The sequence below is a fragment of the Cryptomeria japonica genome, chromosome 6 (assembly GCF_030272615.1).
Source record: "Cryptomeria japonica chromosome 6, Sugi_1.0, whole genome shotgun sequence".
NCBI classification, from domain to species: domain Eukaryota; kingdom Viridiplantae; phylum Streptophyta; class Pinopsida; order Cupressales; family Cupressaceae; genus Cryptomeria; species Cryptomeria japonica.
This window is the reverse complement of record NC_081410.1, coordinates 318,732,749-318,749,411: the sequence shown is the minus strand read 5'-3', so window position 1 is coordinate 318,749,411 and position 16,663 is coordinate 318,732,749.

Here is a 16,663-nt window from a genome sequence, read left to right as displayed (position 1 = left end):
CAGTGCGGGAGCTACTTGCAAAACTTTACAGCAGGATTGGTGTAGAGTGGAGTTATTCCACAGGGGGAGCATCAAGTTGTAGGTTGTTGATATAGAACATAGAAGTTTGACATTGCATGTTTTACTTTCATTTTTTCATTGTTGTCAAAGCGGGAGAAGAACTATGTGATTATGGGGAAGAATAATTGTATGATTGATAGATATAAGGTCTATAGCCAATTACGAGATGAAGACAAGGAGAGTACATGGTAAAATGTAAACCAAGATTCCTATTCACAATCATACAAATCAATGGTAATGATATTTGTATTGCCATCAATGCCCAAGGGGGAGATTGTTGGCATTTGCATGAAGATTGCATTAATGAAATGTTATGTTATCATTGATGTCAATTGTAACTAGTAATGATGTTGTTATAATGTTGTTTTGTAACCGTTAGGAAGAGCTAGTCAAGGGAACTACAACCGGTAGGTGAGTTTATGGAGTGAACCGATATTGCTAAGTATTGGTTAGTTGAACCGGTAAATGCTACCTGTTGATATGATAAACCCTAACTAATTAAGTTTAGTGAATTGGTTGTATTGGTTTATGATCTGATGATGAGCTATAATGATTATGACACGTATGCATGTTGTATGAGATGAGTTTCAAATTATTTTTGGCACGTTGAGATAACAGTTTTTGTCTTGGGAATGAGAAAGTTCATTGCATGTAATGAAAACCATGTGATGAGTTCCAAAGTTTGATGAAGCGGTGATCAAGGAGAGGTTGAGGCTATCTTGAATGATGTACAGAGTTTATTATATAATCCAATGGTCATACTTGAACCAATTTGTTTGTAATCTCTATGAGAGAATTAGGCTTGTGTTGTGTTACTGACCTATTAATTTGTTTATAAGGTCGATGAGTTGTTCTATTGAAGAGTTGGAAAATTTGTAGTTGAGTGTGGCTGACAAACCGAATGATGTATCTACAATTTGTGTAAAGGAAGATAGGAACATGAAAAGGATTTGGACAAGAAAGTGTAGTGCTATTCAAACAAATCAGAAAACCCCTATTGTTTTCTAACAATTACAGCAGTAAAATCCCCTAACCAGGTAAGCTCTAACAAGCTTAGTATTATTCAAATCCTCTAACCAGGTGGTCCATTAGCTTGGATTTCAAATCCATTACCGAGGTTACTCCTCATAGGGTATTGCTTCTAATAGGGCATTATATTCAATCCCTTAATTGGGTGGTCCCTAATAGGATCTATTCTTAACAGGACTTTTGTAAAAGCTTTAACAGGCTTGGCTCCTAACAGGGTGAACTTCAAAAGAGTTCAGAATACGTGTGGGTATTCATCCCCACCGTGGTTTTTTCCATTTGGGTTTCCACATCAAAAATATTGTGTCAAGTGGTGAATGTTTTTGTGGTTATGTTTACTATGGTTGAATTGCTTAAATGCTAAATCCACTTTGATATGTTATGTTAACCGACAACAATCTGAAAATGAGGTTTTACTTATGTTAGTAGAGTATTTGGATGTTTGTGAGTTTCAAGTTGTTTTATTGTTAATCTGTTATAAGAGTCAACCGGTTTAACTTGACAGTGATATTGCATTTGTAATTCAGTGGTTTAATTTGTCACTTCTGAGTTTTCTTTGAGAGGTTGATTCTAAGATTGGTGAAAGTTTATATCAGTTTTCTATCTAATGATTCACCCCCCCTCTCATTAGTTGACTGGATCCTTATTCTATCATCATACCATCAATTCATGTCTCCAATAAACTAATTGGGTCCATGATTGAGTCTAACATACCTTGGAATAACATGATCTTGATTTTCCAGTTCTTCTTCTTCTTCTTCACTTTCTTCTTCTTCTACTAGACCTCCCTATTCTAGTTGAACTGGGGCTTTTGTGTTATGTTCACCAACTTCTGGCTTCACTGGTTCCGGTTCCAAAAACAGTGTGTAAGGTTCTTATTCCTCCTTCTCCTCATTGGTTTCTCCTAATTTCTCAGAAAACTCATCAACTCGGACATTAACACTTTCAATGATCTTCTTGATCTAGTTGTTGTAATACTTGTAAGCTTTGCTCTTGGTTGAGTAACCAAGAAATATGCCTTCACCACTCTTGGCATCAAACTTACCAACATAATCACCTCTTTGGATAAACCATCTGCTACCAAATATCTTAAAGTAACTAATGTTAGGTGATATACCATACGATTACTCATGGGGTGTTTTATCCTTACCTCTTTTAACCAGTATCTAGTTCATTGTATAAATAGTTGTGGTGACAGCTTCTCTCCAGAATGTCCTAGCTACACCTCCTTGAATTAGCATAGTCCTAGCAGCTTCAACAACTGATCAGTTGTACCTTTCTGCAATACCATTCTACCATGGTGTCCTAGGTGCAGAAAGTTGCCTCTTAATTCCATTGTCTTCACAGTATCTAGTGAATTCCTCTGAAGTAAATTCACCACCTTGATCAGTTCTGAAGTAATTTATCTTCTTTCCACTTTTATTTTCAACTAAGGCTCTAAATGCGTTAAACTTGCTAAGTGCTTCTGTCTTGTCTTTCAAGAATGTGACCTACATCATCCTTGAGAAATCATCTGTAAAAATCATGAAGTACTGATCATCTTGAATACTCCTAGTCCTCATTGGTCCACATAGGTCGGTATGAACCAAATCTAGCAAATGTTCTATTGAGAAAGATTTTCTCTTGAAGGTTGAGGATGTCATCTTCCCTAACTGACGTTCCTTGCACAAAGCATCCACTGGTTTGTCCAACTATGGCAAACCTCTTACTGATTTGGACTTACTGACCTTTACAATGTTATCCAAATTTACATGACAAAATCTCCGATGCCAAAGCCAGCTATCTTCTACTTTTGTAATTAAACGACTATTGACTTTAGAACTTAAATGAAACAAGTTACCTCTAGTCTATTTGCTAGTTGCAATCAGATCACCTTTGCTTCCATAAATCTTGCATACTCCATTCTTGAATTCTAGTGGGTAACCTTTGTCATTGAGTTGAGAAACACTCAAAAGATTGTGTTTTAGTCCTTCAACCCTGTAGACATCATCTGCACTAATTTTTCCATTCAAAGAGATGGATCCTTTCCCTTTCACCATGTAGGGTGAGTCATTTCCAAATCTCACAACACCTCCATTAAACTCTCTCAAAGGAAGAAACTTGCTCTGGTCACCAGTCATGTGGTGTGAACAACCATTATCTATAATCCAGTCATCAAAACTATCCATGCAAGAGACTAATGCCTTTTGATATGATGTCTCTTCTTTAATAGCAACAAACAAAATGTCCTCATTTGCATCTTCCTTGGATTCCTTATCGGTAATTCCTCCATCCACTGCAATGAGACAATCTCTTTTACCTTTGCCTTTATACTTCTTATACTTCTCACGTTTTTTCTCATTATCTTTATTAGGACATTTAGCAACAATATGTCCAATCCGGTTACATGCAAAACACTTCAAAGGTAATTTACCTCTGTACTTACCAGTACCTCTGAGTAACTGCTTGGCCAACAATGCTTCAAGCTCAATCAGACTATCTTCATCATGTACCTCTCTACTAGATGTGGACTCATGACTGTAGCTAACTTCTTTGCTTTTCATTACCATTGGGGTTGAAACTAAGGCTCTAAGTGCAGATTCCAATCTCTGAACACTTCCATCAAAACCATTTAATTCAAATGCAGTTAATTTACCAATGACGGAGTCAAGAGTTACCTTTGTTTTATTAATAGACTTGAGTTCCTAAATGGCTGCAACTCAGATAGCGTAGACTAGTAGAAGGGTTCTCAACACCTTGCTAACCACTATGGTATCCTCCACTATACCTCCAACACTTTTAATCTCTCTGACTATCTCCTTGTTTCTCTATCCATATTGTTGAATTTTTTATCCTTCAACCATTCGTATATCATCAAATTTACCTCTCAGACTCTCTTCTTTGGCAATCTTAACATGCTCATCATCGCTATATATATCTTCTAGTTTATTCCATACTTCTTAAGAAAACTCCAATCCATGGACATCAACATACTCTAAACTGGACAAGGAACAGATAATGGCCTCCAATTCTTGATTGTTCTTCTGTTGCTCGTTCTTTTGATCATCTGACAAAATCCCACTAGGCAAGTTATATTTAGTAACAACATGTTCCCAATATTGACTTCCTAAGCTCTTGATATAGATCTTCATTCTATTACAATAGATTATGTAGTTTTCCCTATTGAACTTCGGACCTTCTTTCTTCATCATGTTCTCCTAGATCTTTTCCTCAATATTTTATGCTTAAACACAAGAGAACCTAAAATTATTTGATACAAATTGATAATATGATGAAACAATAAGGATCCAGTCAACTACCAAGAGGGGATGGTGAATCAGTAGATAGAAAACAAACTAAAATTTCACCAAACTTAATCCCAACTTATAAACAACTTGCTAAACTAAACTAGTTTAGACACTATACCAAAAACTACAACTGCATTGTCAAACTTTACCGATTAACCAAAACATCAATGATACAATGTAATAGATCTAAAACTCACATACCATTTAACCAAAACATCAAACCACTTTACTAACATCAGTAATAGCTCATTTCATATCACTTTTGGTCATCTAAGCATATCTAACTGGCTTTACTAGTTAATCATATCAACCATATTAAAACACATCCTTAAAATCATTCACCACTTCACACAATGATTTTTTATGTGGAAACCCAAATGGGAAAAACCACAGTGGGGATGAATACCCACAAGTATTTTGAACTCTTATGAAGTTCACCCTGTTAGGAGCCAAGCCTTGTTAGAATCTTATACAATAATCTCTTGTTAAGAACAGATCCGGTTAGGGACCACCCGGTTAAGGGATTGACTACAATACCCTGTTAAAAGCAATACCCTGTTAGGTGTAATCTCGGTAGAGGATTTCAAATCCAAGCTAATGGATCACCTGGTTAGAGGATTTAAACAACACAAAGACTATTAAAGCTTACCCAGTTAAGGGATTTAACTATTGTAATGGTTAGAAAACAACAAGGTCTTTGTTGATCTAGTAATAGCACTGCTTTGCTTAGTCAGATCATTTTCTTCTCCTATCTGCCTTCACAAGATTCTGCAAACACTCCTGCTGGTTAGACAACAATCTCACTACCAAACAACCAAATTGCCAACACAATTACAAAACAACTCATCAACCTTAAATACAAATACAATAGGTTGGTAACACATCACAAAACCTACAGATCTCATAGAGATTACAAACATATCGATTTAATCATGACCATTGGATTACATAGCAATCAACTACACATTGTTCTAGACAACTTCAACCACTCCTGGATCACCTCACATTGGATCCTATAGCTCATCATGTATTTTCCACTTCATGCTATGCATTTGATCATTCCCAAGATAAACACTTATCTTCATATGCCAAAACCACTTGAAACTCATCGTGTGCATCATGCTTATGTGGCATATTCATCTCTGATCATCATTAGATCAAAGATCATCACAACCAATTCACCAAGATCCATCGGTTAGGGTTCAACTTATCAACTAGTTAGGGTTATCGATTGATCACTCTGCTTGAATACCAATAACAGTTTCCTTAACTGCTTTACTACTAGTTGCTTTGTTGCATCATTACCGGTTGCAATACAAAATCATTACCGGTTACTATTGATGTCAATGAAAACACTATACTTCATCAATGCAATATTCATGCAATGCCAACAATGTAATTGTTTTATTGTTTGGTGGCCAACCTGATTGGTTATGTTCAAGGGTTTGTATATATATGATGTAATATCTCATTGTAGATCACCATGGTATGAGATATGGATATGTAATGTGCGAATAATTTAATATCATTCAAGTAGAGGACTTGGTTGATCATTGGAGATCAAGTTAGGTTTATGTAAGAGGATTTAGTCCTCTGGTATTGAGCTCAATCGAAACTATACTCAAGCATAGGAGATGCTATCTTTGCAGTTCATTCATTCTTCCGGCTTGTAGTCTAGATTTCTTTGTAGTGAGTGAGACTCCTTTTGTGATGAGCAGTGCACTCTAGGTTGTTGGCCTTGTTGCAAGTCCAAGCCCCTCAATTGTAATTCACATCCTTACTGCAGAAGTATTATCTGACTATCGGTAGGCTTCCCACTATAGTTTTTCCCTTTACCAAGTTTTCCACGTATAAATTTTGGTGTCATGTGAATGGTATTTATTCTCTGATTATTGTTTATGCTTAATTGGTTGATCTATTATTCTGGTATTTGGTTTAAGCATTACAGTATTAATGTTTTGGGTTCTGGTATTAAATTTTTAATTACTAATGGTTCCGGTAATCTGTGACAACTGATTCAGCTCCCCCTCTCAGTTGTCTTCTAGTTATTTGAATTGTGTCTAACATTATTCTCTTCAACCAAATAATTAACTCTCTTCTTTTTAGCATCATTTGAAATTTTCTTAGACACTTTGCTCCTTTTGAGCTCATTTTCCAACCTTATTACTTCATCCTTGAGCGCCTTTATCTCCAGTGACAAGGTGTTATTATTTTCAACCAAATCACTTACTCTCTTCTCTTCATCGTCTTTTGAACTTTTCTCAGCCACTTTGCTCATTTTGAGCTCATCTTCCAACCTTGCTACTTCAGCCTTGAGCACCTTTATCTCCTGAAGTGAACTTGAAGCAGCATAAGAATTTGAAGTAGGATGTGGAGAAGGTAGGAGTGACACCACCTTATTATATTCCTACAGCAATTTTTCATTTTGAATTTTTAACTTACTCAAATCTTCTATAAGCTTGTTAACATCTACCTGAGAAGTCATTGTATCTTTTGTTAAGAGCATTGCAAATCTATCAGGAGGTCTTATTTTTATAATAATCAAGTTATCAGTAAGATCTCCTACCCTCTTCTTAATCTGGGTTTTATGAATTTGGTCATCATTAAATATTGACCACATTGCCAATGCCTCATATTGAGGGCTATAATATGACCCAAAATACAACTCCTGAGCTTTCTCTTTAGTTGGTAAAGCTACAAACTATGAAGATTCCTTTCTTATGGTGTCCAATACAATTGTAGAAGAGAGGTCCCATCCTTCAAGTAACAAACATCCACTATTCATTACAAAATGCCTTGCCTCCTTAGGGGTCATCTTCGATATGAAATAATTAACCTCCTCTAAAACTTCAACTATAAATCTATCAATATTGCTGCCTGTCATATTCCTCGATGCCAACCTTTCTCTAAGCATATTGGAAAATTGCTCCCTTTTGTTTTTTAGGAAAAAGTCCCTAAACTCTCGGGACTGCACAAACTTATCATTGGACAGAAATGTAGAGCATGCCAATTGGTCTAACATCATCTCCTACCTTTACTCTTTCAAAATTTATGACACTTTGTTCCACCAATTTAGTGTATACCACTTTGTATGTTGGGTCTATCTTTTTAATTTTTTCTTTTGCCATGTGTATTCTCCACTGAACTTTGACATCAGAAGAAGCATTTCTAATTAAGTCCTCAAAATGATCATGCTCATGAACAAAGGATGCCAATCTACACCCAGCCCTGGTCTGATCAATAAAGTGTTCTGGATCAAAATTTCTGATTTTTGCAAAATTCATTTTGTATGGTAGTAACTTGTAATATAACAGGTCGAATCTTCCTTTTCTCGAGATCTCAAAATCACAAAAACATATGGTTTTGGGAAGGATCCCTTCTTTACCTTTGGGATTTGTAAATGAGCCTTGTCAGACTCATTCAACTGCCAAATTATTTCTAAGAAAACAATTCTATCTGGTACATATCTAGGCAAAAAATGAGGTTTAACTAGTGCACCGTAAAATTTGATGATTGTGTAACTGGGGTAGAAAAACCAATCTCCCTAGCTATGGCAGATTCCTAGCTTGGGCTCTAGCTCAAGAGACCCCAAAACTCTCCTCACCATGTCTGATAATCTCTAATTTATTGGGTACCCCAAATTTTACAACACAGCTCTGACAAAGAGTTCCTCAAACATGAGATAATTGGAGTTGTCATAGTGCATGTCCCATAAATACATCCATTCTTGGATAGGAAACCTTTGGTTTTGTTCATCTACATTTCTCAAACTCAGCTCTGGGCCTCAAGGGCAAGGAGAAACCTTGCTTCCACCATACAAAATAATGTGGCACAATAGAGAATACCACCTAAATTGAACAATAGGGCTACCCTTTTGGATATCCAAAAGGGCTTCGTGAATAGCATTGGAAATGAATGAGGAAAATTCAAAGAAGGTGTTTCTATAAGTGTGCTAGGTTTTTGCGGCCAACATCATAAGATGCATAGGCATCTTGGACTTTACATCGATTCCCAACATTCGGAAAAGTGCAAAGTAAGTGTATATGAAATAATCCTCAAAAAATTCATAATCAAAGGGATCAACATTTGTCTTCCAAAATGCAATAAGCTTCTCATCCCCCTTCTTCCTTCTATGAAATGGAAGCCATTTAACCTTAAAGGTACCTTTGTCCTTGTCTTATTCCCTCCCTAGAGATATAAAATCAATGGGCACCAGCACCTGGGCATTAGAGTTTAACATAAATGTTTCAGAAATAGATTCCCTGTCAAACTTGGCTAACAAAACACCCTTCTCTATCGAGATAGATTGGCTATTTGGATTATAGCTTTTTTCCACACCTCTAATTAGGTCTACATTGACAAAAAGATTTGGGATGACAAGACTTCCCAAATCCAATTTACATGCATTATTCACTGGAATTGGGGCTCTACTAATGTTTTAAAAAAACACGAACAAATCCATTCCGCTAATCAACATGTAAGGATCCCCACATGATGCTGCCCTGTCCACAATTGTATCAAATATAATATCTATAACCTGGGCATGCCTTCCCCTTTTCAAAGAACCGGGCAATTAAGCAATAATATCTTCATCCAAGGCCCTCTTAGCATTAGCTAAACCTCTTCTTGAATTTCCACTCATCCTATTTAAGCTTATGGTATTCAAGAAATGTACAAACAATGCTTCCAAAAAGAAATTGAGTATTCAAAATTTATGATCTCGCAAAATCGCAATCTGAGTACTACTTTCCTAAAACTAAGCCTAAAATACCGACAAAACCCTTTCATAGATAGAAAAAATTAAACCAAACTACAAAATGCCAACTTACTTGTACTTGACACCACACTTAGCAGTGTCAAAGTTCAAACCCTTGCAGTTTCATTAGATGCTAATGCTTGGAGTTGTATTATTGGAGTGTCTGAATTACACAAATTCATCAACTATGACTCTTCATAAATATTAAATTATCTAAAATTGAATGCAATTATCAAGTGACCAGGCATGTTCGAAGGGAACTAGTGGAAATTGTTAGATTCAATGACAATCCCAAAGACACTGAGAGGGGGGGGGGGTGAATCAGTGTCTAACTAGTTGAATGAATATTTAAAATTATTTATAACTTTGCAACCCAAAATAGTGTACCAGTAAACAAGAATTAATTCAGTAAACAGAAATAATAGAGACAACATAGAAAGACAACATAACACAATATATTTTAATGAGGAAACCCGGTGTGGGAAAAACCTTGGTGGGATTTGTGACCCACAATATTTACTCACTAGCCAATGAATAAATACTATTCACAATAGGGGCCTGCACATGCAGGGAGGCCAATAGCCTAGAGCTAATGCTCAATGAAGAGTCTCATTGACTACAAAAATGGATAATTAAATCCAATACAATGTACTGCTCAAAACAACATCTCTAATGCCAGGTTCAGTACCGGTTTAAGCTTAGATAGATACCTTAACCAAAAACCTTCACTTCCACTAAACAACTATCTTCTACCATACATATCACTACAAAATGATCTTATAAGATCTCATACATATATGAGTCTTTTACAATATACCAAGTCGACTTACAAATAGTTAATTAAATTTCTAAAACAATTCATATAAACAAAACTTTATCCCATGTCAGCCTGAGTGCTTGTATACTTCATTTCTGGTGTAAGCACCTGTCGGTGTCGGTGTCTGCCAGTGTATGGTATCTATGCTATTGGTGCATGTGTAGAAACCTATTGCCAGTTGGTTTCCAGTTGGTTGCCATCAATGACAATATCAACTATTCTCATATAAGTGTAGAATTCCAACAATCTCCCCCTTTGGCATTGATGGCAACACTCATGAGAAAAATCAAAACTGTTATCCCAAAACTAAAATCCAAAAAGATGTGCTCCCCCTGAGCAAGTGATCTCCTTTGTACATGCATTTTTCTCTCTACTACTCCTTATTTTTCTCTATACTACTACTCCCCCTTTGACATCAATGACAAAGGATTTCATAAATAATCAAAAGAGTACAAAAATACTACCTCAAGGTCTGTAACCAGTTCGTTACTATTTGAAAAATGTCCACCAAAACCAGATTCAAACTCTACATAAACTTGTTACTGTTAGTTAGAGTTGCCTCAGTCTACTGGATCATATCAATGAGATAGTGCATTTGCTGTTTCAGTGATCGTTCTTCAGTAATTGTTGCCTTAGTCATTTCATCTCTCTGAGTAATCAGACTATCTAACCTCAGACCAAGTTTATTCTTTAGTTCCCAGGCTTTGGACCTTATTCTTGCCTTTTCTTTCTCAAGTTTCTCCAACTTCTCCTCAAAAACTGTCATTTCCTGCTCAAAAACTGAGATAAGTTCAGATGAAGCTATCATATTATCTGCAATGTCATCAATCTCTTTTTGTTTCTTTTTAATCTCCTCATCAATGTCCTCTATCAAATAGTGAGGTTTACATGCTTCTCTATATAACTCCTTATACTCCAAAATTGTAGAATTAAGTACCGATAAAAGTGTGTCCAAGTGATCGATACATTTCTTTATAATGTTCTCAAAGAATGTATTTTTCTCTTTGTCAACTCTCTCCTTAATGGTATCCTCATTCACCTCTTCTAGAGTTATGACATTATCAACAATGAATTTGGACAATGTGTCCAATTTACCTAAAGAATCATTAATGTGCTCTATCTGATAATTAGGTGCAATCATCTTCAAGATAGGTAATATGTTATCAATTGCCTTAAATGCTAAGGCATTACAATCTGTAATCCTCTTGATGGAATCCAATAAGACCTTTGTTATGTTAGTAAGTCTAAATTCACATGTAGATGTTCTCAGTTCTGCAATGGGTTTCTTCTCAATAGATGTTTGTCCAATTACCTTCACTATATCCTCTTTATTTCCATCAGATGCATCCACTTTACTTACATTTTATTCTAGTGGATCTATCTGTGTATGTGCCTCTACCTTTGATGGTTTCTCAGTTTGATTAAGCACCTCTACAATTGTCGGTTTCTCAGACTCAACATGAACCTCTCCCTTAGATTATTTCCTAGTTTGTACAATTGCCACTTTCTCTGATTCTGGTTGCCTTGTGTTAGTTGTCTTGTCCTTTGTAGGTTTCTCAGTTACAGATTGCTCTGCTTGGGTCGGTATCTCAGTGTTCTGAGAATCAACAGTTTGTGTTGGTATCTTAGAGATCTTGTTGTCTTTGACATCATCTGCCTTAACCTCTACAGTTTCTTTGTCCACAACAATATTTATGTCTTGAGTATCCACATTCATGGTAAAAAGTATTTCTTACCCTGGGTTAGTATCATCATGAGTTATACCTTCAGTATCCATATCTGGTGGATTAGTTGTATGTACCGGTGATGTTGAAGTTAATGGAGGGGTGTCCTGAGCCAGTGGAGGGATGTTATCTGTTACTTTTATAGCAAGTGTAGACACCTAAAATTATCTAGTCTAATTAAATTTATTTATTTAATTACTTTAGCCTAATTCTTCTATTAATTAAATAAATCTTTATTTATTTAATTAATTCATTTATCCTCTTCTAGCCTTATTTCTCATTTAAATAAATACATTTATTTATTTAAATTACCCTTTTCCTAAATTAAATAAATATCTTATTTATTTAATTGATCCCACTTCCTCTAGTAATTAAATAAATCTTTATTTATTTAATTAATTCATTAACCTTTTTCACCCATGACACGTCATTCATCTCTTAATTCCTACACTACCTACCCTCTCATTATTTTATTATTTTCTCTACCTACCCTCTAATCATAGCCGACCATTTATCTTTTACACCTCTCAATCTTATCCCTCCATTTCTTATAGTGTCTTCTATATAAGGAGATGCTTCCTTCATTATCAAACCCTAACTAACTCAATTACGCACTCGACTACACTATGCCTTTTGCACTTTCATATGTGATCCTACTTGCAACCACATTTCCGTTCTTTGTTGAGCTCTTGTGCACATAAAATCTGAGAGCAAATATATCAAGCAAGATCAATGCAGATTCAAACCCTATTGGACATGTGATGGTATAATCTTTGTGATTTCATTTGATTTGCATTGTCTTAGGTAATCTTCATATATTATGGTGGATCTTTGTTGTTGTTAGGCTAGGGTTTTGTGGTTGAATTCATTTAGCCTTTCAATATTGTTGTATCCATTTTCACCATATACATTTTGGCACACCCAGTGGGACTCTTGTCCCTTTTACATTTAACGTCTTTTGTTGCAAATTTTGTGTTTTGAAGTTGCAGATCAAACATTTCCAACAACATTTTGATATTTTCGCGTCTGCGTAATTTTGGATCGCATTTTTGATTTTCTGTCGCGTCTGCAATATCTGGAATCGCGTCTACATCCTCGACAGTATTTTATTTTTTTGTAGATTCTGAAAGTCATGTCTATGTTCTCTAGTCATGTCTATGTCTAGAAGTAGCGTCTGTGTTCTGGAATTGCATCTGTGTCAGATCTAAGCGCATCTGTGAAATTTTGTAGCATTTGTGTCTCTGATAACCGTGTCTGTGTGAGGTTGTTACATTTTGGACTTCTTTGATTTGGTTTTTCATCATTTGGGTTTTCAGATCTAGTTTATTTTGAGCTAACATCTTCAGATCTAGCTAACAAAATTGGTGTAGCTTGTCTTGAAAGCAAAATCATTTTGTCGAAGGCCCCTATTTTACAAAGTCTTTTGGATCTAAAATTTACCTAACTTGTGTGCTTGTAGGAAGGGGTGATTATTTGAAACAATCCAAACTACTAATAGAGCTTTGTTGCAGGACCTTGGCAAGGGTTTTTGATCTTTATTGTGTGCCTTATTTTTTATAGACTAGCAAACACTTCAATTGGTGCACTAAAATTGAACCAGTGTCTTTTATGTCTTGAGCAATAGGCTCTTTTTGTTTAATCTTTAGAGGGCCCATCTCCCTGTGTGGTCATTAGGATTACTAGTGAGGAGAGAATGACCCAAGTGGTAGCAAGGAAAACCCACCTCTTCCGAACCACTATAAACAATTGTATCCATGGTGAAAACTATGGATAACATGTGCTAATTAGTTCATACCGACACTTTGTCTCCCCATAAACCCATTTGATCAAATTTATTTGATCATTTGTAGGGCGTAACCCCTACCGGCTGGGAGCCTTCTGTATTTATAGAGTTGGAAGTGCCACATGTATGGCCACATGAGCAGATGCCCTTACTAGCACCTTGTTGTTTTAGAATCCAAAATCCTTCTAGTTGTTGGGGCAGGAGGTTAGACATCTGGTAGCGGCCCACACACATACGATTCTTAGTAGAGATACAAAGTTCGCCATGAAGAGTTTTCATGGGGACTGATGCTTGGCTGCCCCAAGAAGTGAGTGCTGAGGGTGGAGCCAGTGGGGTCAAGCATCTAAGTATCCACTTTGAATAGCGTAGCCTCGGGGGAAACTCCATGTGGGATCAACAACTATTGTCTTGGCCAGCCATAAGAATTGTGCTTGACTTATTTTGAACAATCAAACATTCAAGACCAAACATCAAAACATAGTGTCTTTTGTGTCTTCAAGTGTATGCAAAACATTTTTACATCAAACAACACACTTTTCTTTGAGTCATTTTTGGGTTTAAATACTTACAAACATTGAGTCTTCATCAACACTATGTCCTCTTGTCATGAAAAATAGTCAAACATTCAGATTTGGTCATTTAACCACGTCTGTGAAGGGCATAAACGTGTCTGTATCTTTTGAGCAGCATTGCACTTATAGTACCTCAAAAACGTGTTTGTGTCTGACAGAACCATGTCTGTGTCATTTAAGTGTGTCTGTGTCTGACAAAATAGCATATGTGTCATTTGAGCGCGTCTGTGAAGTATACAGGCACATCTGTGTTCAAAATTGAAAACTTTCATAATCCAGCAAACAAGGAACAGTCAGTTTCAGAATTCTTGAGCTTCCTAGGTATCTCTCTGGGTTTTCATCTAGCATTCAACCTGTCTTTGGGTCTCACAAAGTCCATCATTGCTTTACACCTTACATTACATTTGTCTAAACTCGAGTCAAAAGGTCACTTGCTTGTCCTCATCATATTTTGTCAACACATTACATACAACAACATTTTTCTAAGTGGTCCCTCATCAAGGTCTATCACCTTTGGCTCTCATTTGATCTTACTTAGAGTCAAGGTCAACTTACCTCATCAAGAGAAACTATCATCTCTTTGGAAGTCACACCTACTCTACTACATACATACTTGGTCTTACACTTTGGACATTGCAAGTACACTTCAGATTCATTTACATTCCATCCAACTCTTGGTCTTTCATATCTTTCCATTTTCATCTAGTCTCACACATCTTGGTCAATACCTAGTTCGTGGTTGAAACCCATTCCCAAAAATCTAGGAGAGAAACTAAAGAGGCTCAAGAGTCTGCAAACATGATTTCCTATGAATATGACAATGATATCTTTTTCAATTCTGATCATACTACATTACCTGACATGGATGCCTATAGAAACATTCCAAATGTTGAGAACATGGACACTACAAACAACAATGATACACACAATGACAATATGGACAAAATTTTATTACATTCAGCAGAAGTGGAAGACACCATTATGGATCCCCATTTCAATAGATTGGTTGAGGAAATAATGAGAAGGGATAGACAATATTTCTTACAAGTGATGGCACATAGTGGAGCCAAGATCCCTCATGATTTTCACATGTCTCAAATAATGGAAAATTGACCTTTGCAACAACCTCACCTCAACATGGATCAAAGGAGGCCTAATAGTGGAGGCAATAGAGGACCACATAGGGTGCCTGAATCACCATCATCTTTGTTTCAAAAACTAGAGGTCCCATATACACATGGTCAAGCATATGATACTCACCTTCGCAGACCATTATGGAAGTCTTATGCAGAAAAATATGCTCAATCACATTCCAATGCTAAGGATCAACCACCAAAGCAATTGGATATTCAAAGGCATGCTCAAACTTTGGACACAGGGAAACCCCACGTCAAATTTGGGGGCAACACACTAGAACAAACTCATGACATTCCTATAGAGTATGGTATACATGGACAAAGTAGATATTTCGTTCCTCATCATGACTCTATACCAAGTGGTCCATATACACAACATCATTATAGACCTCCTCCATATGAACATGTGTATGATCAATATCATCCATATATGCAACATGCTCCTCCTCCACCCAGTGGTTCAGGCATGGGGTATGGTCCAAGAAGTCGATCTCCACCTAAGAACAATTTGGAACAACAAATCAAGGATTTACAAAAGAAAATGGAGGACATAAACACACCGAAGCCAACTTACACAATGAGAAACATATGTCCCTATGCATTTGACAAAAGCATTCCAATGCCTCCTTTTCCTACACACTTTGTGACACCTAAGTTTGATAAGTATAGAGGAAAAGGGGATCCTAAGGCACACATAAGACATTTTTTCACAGCTTGCATTGAGGTAGCAGCAGAAGAGACATATTTGATGAGATTATTCCCACAAAACTTAGGTGATCAATCTATGGAATGGTTCTCCCAACTCCCACCTAGAATTAAGTCATGGGGTGACTTAGCTAAGGCATTTATACAACATTTCTCATACAACATAGAGATAGACATATCAGTCACTACTTTGTGCAACACCAAGAAAAAGGATGGAGAATCTTTTTCATCATTTTTACAAAGATGGAGAAATCTAGCCAGCAGATGCTCTTGTGAAATTCCACAAAAACAAATGGTAGAAATGTTCACTCAGAATGTTAACAAAGACATTGGTTATGACCTAAGAAAAGCTTGTTTGTCCACCTTCAAAGACATCATTGAAAAAGGCTTGGCAACAGAGAAGGTCCTAATTGAACAAGGAGTCATTAAGATATTCAAGGAAAACAAAGATGACTTTAAAGGAAAAGATAAGCCAAGATTTTGGAATAAAAACAAGAACACAGTCAACGATGGTGTTGTGGATGCCAATACAGTGTGACCCAAAATTGTTTTTACTGGATCAAGCTCTACAAACAATCAAGTGAATACTCAAACAACTTCAAAGTCATGAAGGAAGTACACTCCATTGGGAGAACCACTTGAGTCAGTTTTCAAGAAGCTAGTGGCAAACAAGGTAATCATAGTTCCATATTTTCCTCCATATGAACCAAAGGTCAAACCAAATTGGTGGAATGATGGTGAGTATTGCAAATTTCACAAGAGCAAGGGTCATAAGATAGGAAATTGCCATCGACTGA